Source organism: Epinephelus moara, chromosome 22 (assembly GCF_006386435.1).
Source record: "Epinephelus moara isolate mb chromosome 22, YSFRI_EMoa_1.0, whole genome shotgun sequence".
NCBI lineage: Eukaryota > Metazoa > Chordata > Actinopteri > Perciformes > Serranidae > Epinephelus > Epinephelus moara.
In genome coordinates this window covers 9,098,590-9,109,552 of record NC_065527.1, presented here as the reverse complement: position 1 = coordinate 9,109,552, position 10,963 = coordinate 9,098,590, and positions in this window count along the sequence as shown.

Below are 10,963 nucleotides of genomic sequence, written 5' to 3'. Positions count from 1 at the left end.
GAGATGCAAACTGTTAAAGTCAGTCAACTGATTGCTAGTCTCGCGATACCCGAATCCATGACTCTACAATCGATTCATCTAAGGATTCATGGCTGATTCGTATCGATTGAGGAGGCTGCTACCGACATAGCCATATCTCTCGCTTGTCAAACCGGATATCCGGTCATATCGGTTAATCGTTCCCAACCCTAGTATATATTTAGTATTGTTGTGTTCTCCCTACCTTAAAATGAGCTATTCATATCTACATAGGGAGCTGGTCTTAATTTATGAAGATCACCAAGTTGCACCACCATGTTTCTATAGTAGCCTAGAATGGACAAACCAAACACTGGCTCCAGATAAGGCCATTCGCAACCAGGGAGAGCATGGAGAGTGACCGACAGTGGAGCGTACCCATAAATTCCGCACCCTCCATGTTAGCAGATGGGACACTAAAGAGTCAAAGTACACATAAAAAAAAATTCCCCAAACATGGTGTCTGTCATTTTAGGTAGTTCTTATCATAATGATGTATGCTCAAGGGTTCATTTTCTCCGATTATTTGATGCTATAAACACAGTCTGACCACCTGGGCTTTTATTTTGGTTGACCAGCAGTGTGTATTTGCATATTATCTAAATATTTAGTTTCACCAAGCACATTTTGATTTAACATTTAACATTTAGATTTAGATTTAACATTTAGGTTTAACATTTAGATTTAGGTTTAACATTTAACATTTAAATTTAACATTTAACATTTAGATTTAGATTTAACATTTAACATTCAGATTTAACATTAAACATTCAGATTTAACATTTAACATTTATATTTAGATTAAACATTTAGGTTTAACATTTAACATTTAGATTAAACATTTTACATTTAGATTTAACATTTAATATTTAGATTTAACTGTGACATTATATTTACTGAGACATTTATTTGTAAATATTGCTGTAAATGTGGTAAAAAATTCCCACCACTTTCTTAAACGTTGTTTGAAGCTAATTCCAACAATGTTTTGATGGTGAGCAACCATGTGTGCAACTAATGAAGAAACATGGACTGAAATGCCTCAATTTCAATAAACACAATTTTAGTGCTTGATAAAACCCAAAACTTTTTACTATCAACTGCATACAATCTGCTTTCATTCCAAAGTGTTGTGTGAACATTAAGAAGTGGGAAGAGAGGGCTGACATTACATCTGAATTGTTCCATAAATGCTCCCAGCGCATCAGCGGCTACAATGCATGGCAATGACTCCACTCTGATCCTCACACCAGTGGGCGACTGCTGACACAGTGGCACGGATAATGGAGTGGAATGGAAAAATTCTCAACTTTATGAAGAACTAGTAGCTTTTCTTCTGGCAAGTGAGTCTCTCACACCGACTCCATTTAAAAAGCTTAGTACTGTGAGTACATGGCCAAGGCTGTGCTCCCTCCAGCAGCGTAACCTTGAAACATGCTCCACTTCCACACTTCCATTTTCAGTCCCTCACATTCTTTGAATAAAAAACATTCCACACTGGCATTTTATGACCACACAGCCTTGATCCTTGCTTTTGCAAATCGAAAAGGGTTGTTGTCAGGAACAGAAACCATTCAGCCAGAGGTGCTACTAAGGGTTGCTGCATGTCTTCAATCAGAAATAAATTAAATTCTGTTGAGATTACATGCAGAAATAAGCTTTAGTAATACAACGAAATGTTGGTAAAAAGTTAATAAAAAAAGGAATGAGAAATTGACTCACGGCCGAACACAAACCTTGTGTACTGGAAATAGTTATTCATGCACTGAAAAATTAATAACTGCACAAATTATGAAATAAATGAAATACTCAGTGCCTGAAGATCTTCAACCAGAGATGTGACTCATGGAGTTGGTCAGTCCATGGTGACAGTGTCTGCTTAGTCATATTCAGAAGTGTGAACTTTCCATGCTCGCATGTTTTGGTTGTTTCCAAATGGCACAGACTTTGATGGCTCTGTTAAATGTTGCAACCTGCAATCAGAGGTCCCGGTAGATGTACGACAGCACAGCCTGACACCCACTGCAGGTGATGATGATAGGCATCAACATGAATACTGGGCTTTCATGGGAATACTCCCTCAACTTTTGGAGGATTAATGTGTCGTGATAACTGTATCTGAAGTTAGTGAATTATGTGGACATTCACTTTATTACACTATCACTTGATTCTGATCTCCTCTGGTGTGTGTTTGTTGTGGTGGCACTTGTTTGTCTTTTTTCACAAAAGAACATGTTGGTCATCTCGACAACAAATAATAATACACTGTGAAAAATCTGTGATCTTGTTTGTACTTCACACCTTAAGGTACAAGGCAATGCTATGCTGACTCAGATCTGTGCAACGCCTCCGTATCAAGACCAAGACAAATATAAATTCTCCCTGGTGTGGAGGGTTTTGTGCACTTTAATCTAGGCCATAATTATGATATATATTTGACACTGATAAAAGGTATAAGCAAAAAATGTTGCTAAGCTACAAGCAATGAAGCAACACTGTCCAAAATAGTCATTAGAAAATGTGTAATAATTCTAAATAGACTTAGCAAATTATTATTACTACTTGCAGTTTTATTACTATGGTGTATTGCAGTTTGGCGTGCGGTTTGTCCATTTGATGTTGCCGTATCCCAGCAGAAGCTTTCATTACTTTCAAATGTTTAAAAAGTGGAAAACTTGAATGTAATATGAGTGTTAGTATGTCATAAGCTATGTCAAAAGACATAGTGAGAGCACTTTTCCTTTGTGGCCCTCAATCATATGCTGGGTCCCTAAAATGGCACTCAGTGATCAAAACTTAAAGAAACCCTGATCTATGATTTTTGTTTAAAAATGCTCTAAAATGGTCAATTTAGCTGTTAATTTGCCAAAAATTTCTTGAGGGGAAATTCCCCCAAACCACTCTTGACAGTTGCAGAAGGTGTTGATTGAAAATGCTCCCCGGCAGTGTTAAATAAATGATAACAGCCCTGATTTGAATGCACTTTTTCACTGCCCAGTATACCTAGAAATGACATTCACTTTCAAGTTCACACCCTACAATTTATGTGTCATGCCAACATCCTGTGCTGATAGAGCTGCATCCTCCGGGGCTGTAAAAGTGAAGCCAACACGAAAGTGCAAAAAAAAAACTGCAACTTGGTGAAGCATAGCCCAGAAAAAAATATTTTGATGTTAAGTTGTATGTGAAGCTAGGTCATTGTCAGTGTGTTTGGTATACACCACCCAAACAGGACCGTAGCACCACCTACAGTGTTGGGCCACTGAGCCTTGTTCCATCTGTAAGTAGCTGCGTGCCACTGATGTCAACTGCACTGGGAGCCACCACTGGTGTTTCCCGCTCTAACAATGTTTCACTAAAGAGTCAAGAGGCTAACACACACTGTTCCTAAAAGTAAAGAAAAAACATTATTAGCTTACGACTTGTCATACCAGGAGGACCAATCAAAATTCAGTCTAGAGGATCAGTTCATCTAAATCACAAGAACAACATAATTTCCTTAGCAGGGGCTGATGGGAAATCTCAAAGGTGCATATTATGTCAGAGCCTCACCAGATAAACATTAGAACTATCTGCAAAACTAGCCACCGCTCCCATAAGGGGGGAAATATGTTTGGTTTTGATATTGGTGAACTGATCCTTTTTAAGTAAAACACTTTCATTCAGTCTTTCACTTTGATAAAAGGATTACATTAGATTAAATTACATCAGCCCATAATGGTCTTTGGAGGGGAAGTGGGTCGATGCAGCAGCAAAATAGTAACTGGATTAAAAAAATAACATTTTTATAATGAATGGAACGATGTTGCTCTCAAACACAGACGTTTGTTTGAGGGAGACTTTCTGTTATCAGTTATATATATTTTTTCATTGTATGATTTAAACAGCTATCAGTGCTCGCTAGAAAAATTTAGTGTTTTGCTGGTGGTTCAGGCTCCAGTTTGATACATGCTGATTAGACCTTGTGATATCCCTTAACATTTTTTTGCAGAAAAGGGCAAAAAATAGCAGAGGAGTCCCGTATGTTTCTTGTCACAGTAATTATCGTGGTCAGGGCAGAGTGTGACTCTTAACAGCTCTTACTGTCAGTGCATAATGCACCACTCTATAAGGGCTGTAATTGTAATAAATTTAGTGGCGTTTAACACCAGAAATTACAGTATCTATGCTCTGAATGTGATCTCAAAGACAAGAAAACAATGGCAAAAATGCTCTGTCTTTGTAATAGCTGTGAAAACCTGCTCAAAGATCATTCCTGTCTTTAGCAAAGGAACAACGTGAAATGGAAAAATATTTTTATGACATACAAAAAGCCCCGGAGTAAACATGAGTATGTAAAAAGCCTCTGGGTGAGTGATTTGGTAAAAAAGCTTGATGGAACGGATAAAAGCAGCTCCTTTGTCAAAAATTACAACAGAGACGGAGGTGCACTTCAGAGACCAGTGAGTCATTTAGTTTGTTGGCAGAAGGAGGAGAAAGCACAGTGTGCATTAAGTAATTGATACTCAAGCTCGCTGGCGCAAATTGCAAGGATTATGGGATCCCATATGGCAGTCGTGATTAACACGGTCAGCATTTGTTTCTGATGTAATGTGGAGGGTTTATGTGTAAAATGTTTTCAAAGGTAAGAGGGATCTAGGTTAATGGAAAATGGGCCACAAACTAGATTAGAGGTGGTGAAGCTTATTGGCTGTGTGACTAACTCACTACAAGGGCTCAAATTACATTAATGACATACAAGATACAACATTCAATCTGTGAGACAGTGTCCTTGGTATACATTTAACCAGGCTATAGGCCAGTAGCTTTCATCTGGTCTCAGGGTCCATTCTCTTTCAGCCTAATTTATGGTTAGGCACTTTTAAAAAGTGTTGCCTGACGGAAATGACATAGTTTTGACAGAAAAAAGGTGTCACTTGACGCTTTTCCTTCATGTTGCCCACCTGGAGAATTTTGTTATGTTGCGGACAATATCATATTTTGTCAGGCAGTGTAATTGGTAGTGTTGCTATTGTTGCCATGTACTTTTCAATCCACACTGACTTCAACCTGTATTCAGTGTCTCTGTCCACAGAAGCAGCTGACTGTCAGCAGCAGCTCCTGCAGAGCTCAGAGGACAGAGGCCGACCAAACTGCCATCACCAGGTTGACTGACAGCAGACATTTACTGATGTGAAGTAGTCTTCATGTCAACACCACGGGGAAAACGAGAAGAAAAGACAAGATTTGCATTTATTTATTCATTTATTTTATTTCCCAGGGGGCTGATCAATCAATATATATGTGGTTAATAAATTAAAAACACAAATACAGCGAGATATTTGTGTGATTTTGTCCAAATTACACTTCACCGAACATGACAGAAACAGACTTGTACCGTGAAAAACTTCAACCAGGTTACCTCTGTTCGTGTCCGTTCGTGTTTTGTTTTAACGTAACGTAATTCATGTATGGTCGTCACGCACTAACGTCACTCACGTGGTATATTTACACCAAATTAGATTTAACTTATTTTAAGCCAAAAAGTTATCATCTTTCTAAACCTTACCAGGTAGTTTTGTTGCCTAAACTTACCCGTGACTCATTTCCCAACATTAACCACATGTTACAGTGTTCTTCAGCTGTGCGCCACAAAGATAAGCCAAAGGGTTCCCTAGGCGTCGCCATGACATGCCAAGGGGTGTAACAAAATGTTGGTATTTGACAACCTCGAAATGAGAAGAGATTAATTCAACACGTCTCCTTCCATGGGACAAAACGATGGACAGTAATGCAACAGTTTGTCCAACTCCTTGTAAAGTGGGCAAATTATAGAGTGTTAGCGCCCTGTCAACAAAACAACCACCATGTCCTGCGTTGATGATGTAATCTTTGTCGAGGGGGACGCATCAGGATGCATTAGGGTTTGCACTTCTAAAGATATGCGTCTTGATGGTCATTTACACTTGTATTTAGTGCTGCCCACTTCTGTTATGTGGTCCCAGAGCCTCAAGGCCCCCAGGTTCAGTGTCTTTTAGTGGTAAGTAGATGACCAAAAAATGGTAGGAATAAACTGTCTTTACTGGTGATTTATAATATATAAAAGGTTTTATGATGGTTAAGTAGCTTTTAAGAACAGCAATCCATCAGACACAATAGAGCCTTTCATTAGTGAAATACAAAAGGCCACATTGAGATCATGATCAACATCATTTCTTTGACACGATACTTACCTGCTGATATTATGATATTTATGTGATGCACAGAGTAAATTACTGGCCAATATGTCATGTGCTGAAAGGGAATCTTACTGGTTTGTTAAATGGAAGCACGAGCACTTAAGTTCAGGCTGTAAATTGTTGTCCTGACACCACTTACATGAGTGGCGGTTGGTTGATGTATTCGATTTCTTTCATGAAAACAAGAGGAAGCTGGTTTCAAAGCCTGAGCCATGAGCCTGAGTGTATATTTTGACGTCCACCTGAACAGGTATATTTGTCTCGTGTCTGGTTCTTGCTGCTGAGATACAGTAAATGGGACATAAAGTCATGTAGACCTGATTAGGGTTTATTATCTGTGGATATAAAATCTAATGACCACCAAATGATAAATACATAATTGAACAAGGACAGTAATTTCCTTTGTCAAGCAATAACCTTTATGGGCGATAAAACCCCTCGTTATAGTCATATGTCTTTCCCTCAGACCCTTTATCTCTTATGGATGTCATGCATAATCATAACAGGTTCCACACTGATCTATAAACTCAGGCAGGTGTATTTGGTCAGTAGACCTGTGCAGCTACGTGCTGCTCGCGGTCATCATCCAACCAGGAAATGAACTTTTACGATATGTAAACATATAGGAGGAAACTCCCTCAGGAGTCCACAGCTGACCAGACTGTATTTCTGGGAATTAACAGTACCACTTCAGTGGCCACTCATCCTTGAAAATCAATGTACCTACTGAAAACCCATTTCCTGTTAATGCTGTGCAATGGATAGCAGAGTCCTTGAGTCATCCTGTCAAGACATTATGCGAGAGCTCTTCAGTAAGTAGTTGCAACAAAACCCAGACAATCCATTTAAGGGGAGACACTACATGTAAATAGGGTAGAATTTTAGATATGATATCACCATGTAACTTTCTTAGTTGATTACTGACATTGAGACTTTTTTTTTCTTTTTTCATATTACAAGTTTTTGGGGGTTTTTATGTTTCAATGTGCAAATGAGGCATTATCTAATTAAATAAGTAATAATTTGCATATATTCCCAACAGAAATCTGATCATTGGAAAAAAGCCAGGTTCAGGTTCTTATTTATTTTGTTAACACATTCGAGGTAAATGTTTTTACCAAGGGGATTTTGGATATCTCCTTTTATCAATCCATAAAGCAGAAAACACTGTAAACAGCCATTTCCAAAAAAAGGAAAGGTTAAAGGTTGGTGCATGTAAGTGCTACTGAAGTGGAAGTTTGTGGCTCAGAATGTTATAAAAACTCTGGCCTTTCAATATATGGATCTTATCATGCCGTACAGCTTTAGAGCACAAATAAGAGAAGTTGGTTGATGATGTTCTGAGACGCCTTGTCAAGTTCTGCCTGTCTCTTTCAAAATAAAAGCACTACATCAGAACAACAACGCGAATTGACAACGACTAACACGCATGATTAGGTTTAGGAAAAAAGAACAGGGTTTGGCTTTATGATCTTACAGGGCACAATCACAGCTCTCCTAGGTACGGTAAAAGTCGGTGTTTGCTGGACCCATCCATAACCACTCCCACCTGCCCTTCTCGGACTTTCACTGCCTTAACTTTCGCTTAACTTTAACATTTCCCCCTGATGCCGCCGAGCGCCATTTAAGTATAATGGCGACCAGCTGATGTTAAAGGACGGCTTTTTTTGTCCGTGTCTGACACCGTAAGTCACTGCCCAAGCGCTGGATTTCATCAAGTTCAGACTGAGACCGGGTTTGTATTAATCTATATAGGGAGCAGGTCCTCATTAATGGAGCCCACAGTGTTAGACCACCATGTGCCTACAGTAGCCTGGAATGGACAAACCAAGCACTGGTTCTAGATAGATTGATTTACATTTTTGTGTCAGGCAGTTAGAAGCACATCCATGTTGAGCAGCGTCAGAAAAATACAGATCTTTTAACATGAAACTGTTTTATTCAGTGTTTTTACTGATTTAAATCACTAGGTCCATTTGTTTTGGAGAGGAAGAGACCTCTGCAGATAATTCAGCTCCTGGTAACAACCTCCTGAACATCTGGATCTTAAATTAGCAGAGCAAAAGCTGAGCACACATTAGCACCTGTCTTCAACATACCAAATATCATTGAAGAAATTTGTAATGTGCAACTGCTTTATTCAGTGTTTTTACTGGTTTTAATCAACCAGGCCATATGTTTTGGAGAGGACGTGACCTCTGCTTATAATTCGGTTCCCGTTAAAAATCTCCTTAACAATGAACACTGAAGGAAATCTAAGTTTCAGCTGTTTGTAATCTGCATTCCTCATTATTAGCTGTCACTAAGCCCCCCCTAAATCTTACATACTGAAGCTTGAATATGCAAATATGGTATTATCTAATGAAATATGAGCCTTTGCATTCATTTCAGGACAAAAATCTGAACTAAAATTAACACCTTAATGTGTTTTTGGATGTTTTCTTGAAGCAAAATAGCCCAACATCCCAACTTTGACTGGTGCATGACAAAAAGATGTTTTCACCTGGGATGTCTCCCCTTAATCCTGTAAGTAAAATCATGATTTCTACAAATGAAACTGATAAAAACCCAAGCCTACACACATATAATACAATGATGCAGGTTGTTCATTTTACTTAAAGATATCTGGCAAGTTCCACCTGTTTTCATACAGAACTTTACTGCTGTGGCAAATGTTGAATTAGTAAGTGCAACAGTAATGATAACACATCAGGAGACAACTGATTTTAAAACTGAAACAGTGACAAAAGTTTCAGTGGATACAGAGTAAGGACACGTGCACAAACAGCTTGTGGAGTACAATCTACAGTCATGTGTGTGTGGCCTTTAGTAGAAGATATTTTTCTTTCATGTGAACATGAGGCCTTGACAGAAAAAAAACCCTCGAAGATGGAATAATTCTGGAGCTGGAGACTGGCAGTATTTATTATCAGGTATTGACAGAAATGTCTTCACTGTTCAAGGGAAAACACTCTAGAGGGGAACCTTGTCCTTTGCTCATGTAAAGAAAAGGGTAAGCTGCAGATCCTGACAAAAGGAAAAAATAGAAAACCTTATAGTACTTTCAGTGATGGGTGGGTGGATGTCATTTACGAGCAAGGGCAGCAGGCTATGAATTGATCTCTGATGCATACGGTGTGCGTAATTCTAATTATGTGCAACATAATCATTCGTAATTTGTTCAGAATTAATCAAGATACCACACAATGATGTCGTTAGCACCTGCAAAGAAACCTCTGATTAACCAAGGGTACACTACCTTCCAAGCACCAATCAGCAAACAGACACAGTTAGTGACAAGTTTTTTTATTCAGTAGATTGGGACCAGAATAGTATTCAAGTGATTGGAACAAGATATTTGTGGTTTCCAGTGTATCCTCTGACTTCTCCTTTAGCGCCAACATGATGTTGACATTTGTGGCTTTAAGTGAAATGTCTCTATGTCTCAGCTGCTGGATGGATTGCTGTGAAATCCAGTACAGACTTTCGTGACCCCTCAGGATGAATTGTAATAACTTTAGTAATCCCTTAAACTTTATCACCATCATGTCAAAATCTTAATTTGGCCAATACTTTGATTTATGACCAAATACCAGCAGACTAATTACATTCCCGTCAGCCTCAGCAGTACGTTGTGTTTAATGCTTATTAGCAACTGTTAATATGTTAACACTCTAAACTAAAATGATGAACATGTTGAATATTATGTCGGTTTAACATAAGCATTGTAGCATTGTCACTGTGAGCATGTTAGCATTCTGATGTTTGCAGTTAAAGTGCTAAAACACAGCCTCACATTCTGTCTGACATAGTGCATAAATTGTTATGACAGACTATACTATGACTTTTATGACTTTTTATGGCATACTATACTTTGACGTTTTTTGATGACATACTAAATTATGACTTTTTTTCATGATTTTTGACAACACACTATACTCTGACTTTTAAACGCCTTTATGACAGTTTGACTTTTTTAATGACTTTTTTATGACATACTATATTATGACTTTTTTTTTTGCTTTGTTATGACATATAATACTATGACTTTTTCATCCAATACTATACCAGGGCTTTTTTATGACATCGGTACTGTCACTTTTTTAGTACATACTATCCTTCGATGTTTAATGGCATACTAAATTAAGGATTTTTTATGACAAACTTTACCATGAAACTTTTCATTACATACTATTAGAAGACGTTTTTATTGATTTTGGGCGGCATGCTATGCTATGACTTTTTTCCATGATTTTTGATGACATACTACACAATGATTTTTTTTTTCATGATTTTGGACGACATACTATACTAATCCATGGGATTTATTAGAATGAAAACAAGCGGACAAGACAACAAAAATCCCACGGTGAGAGGCAGCAGTTCCAGCAGTCCCCACACCAGAGGCCTCTCTCCTCTGCTGCTGGCACAGGAGCTCTTAAGCACCTCTTCCATGCCAGGTGTGTTGCACCTCGTTAGGTAATACAACACACCTGAGCAGATTCACATGGGAGGGAAAAAGGGACAGCAGCACAGAACACATACACAGTCGTAACAATACTAAACGTAATTTTGAACGACATACTATACTATGACTTTTTTTCAAAATTTTGGACGACATACTATACAATAACGTTTTTTCATGATTTTGGACGACATACTATACTATGACTTTTTTTCAAGATTTTGGACGACATACTATACTATGACTTTTTTTCAAGATTTTG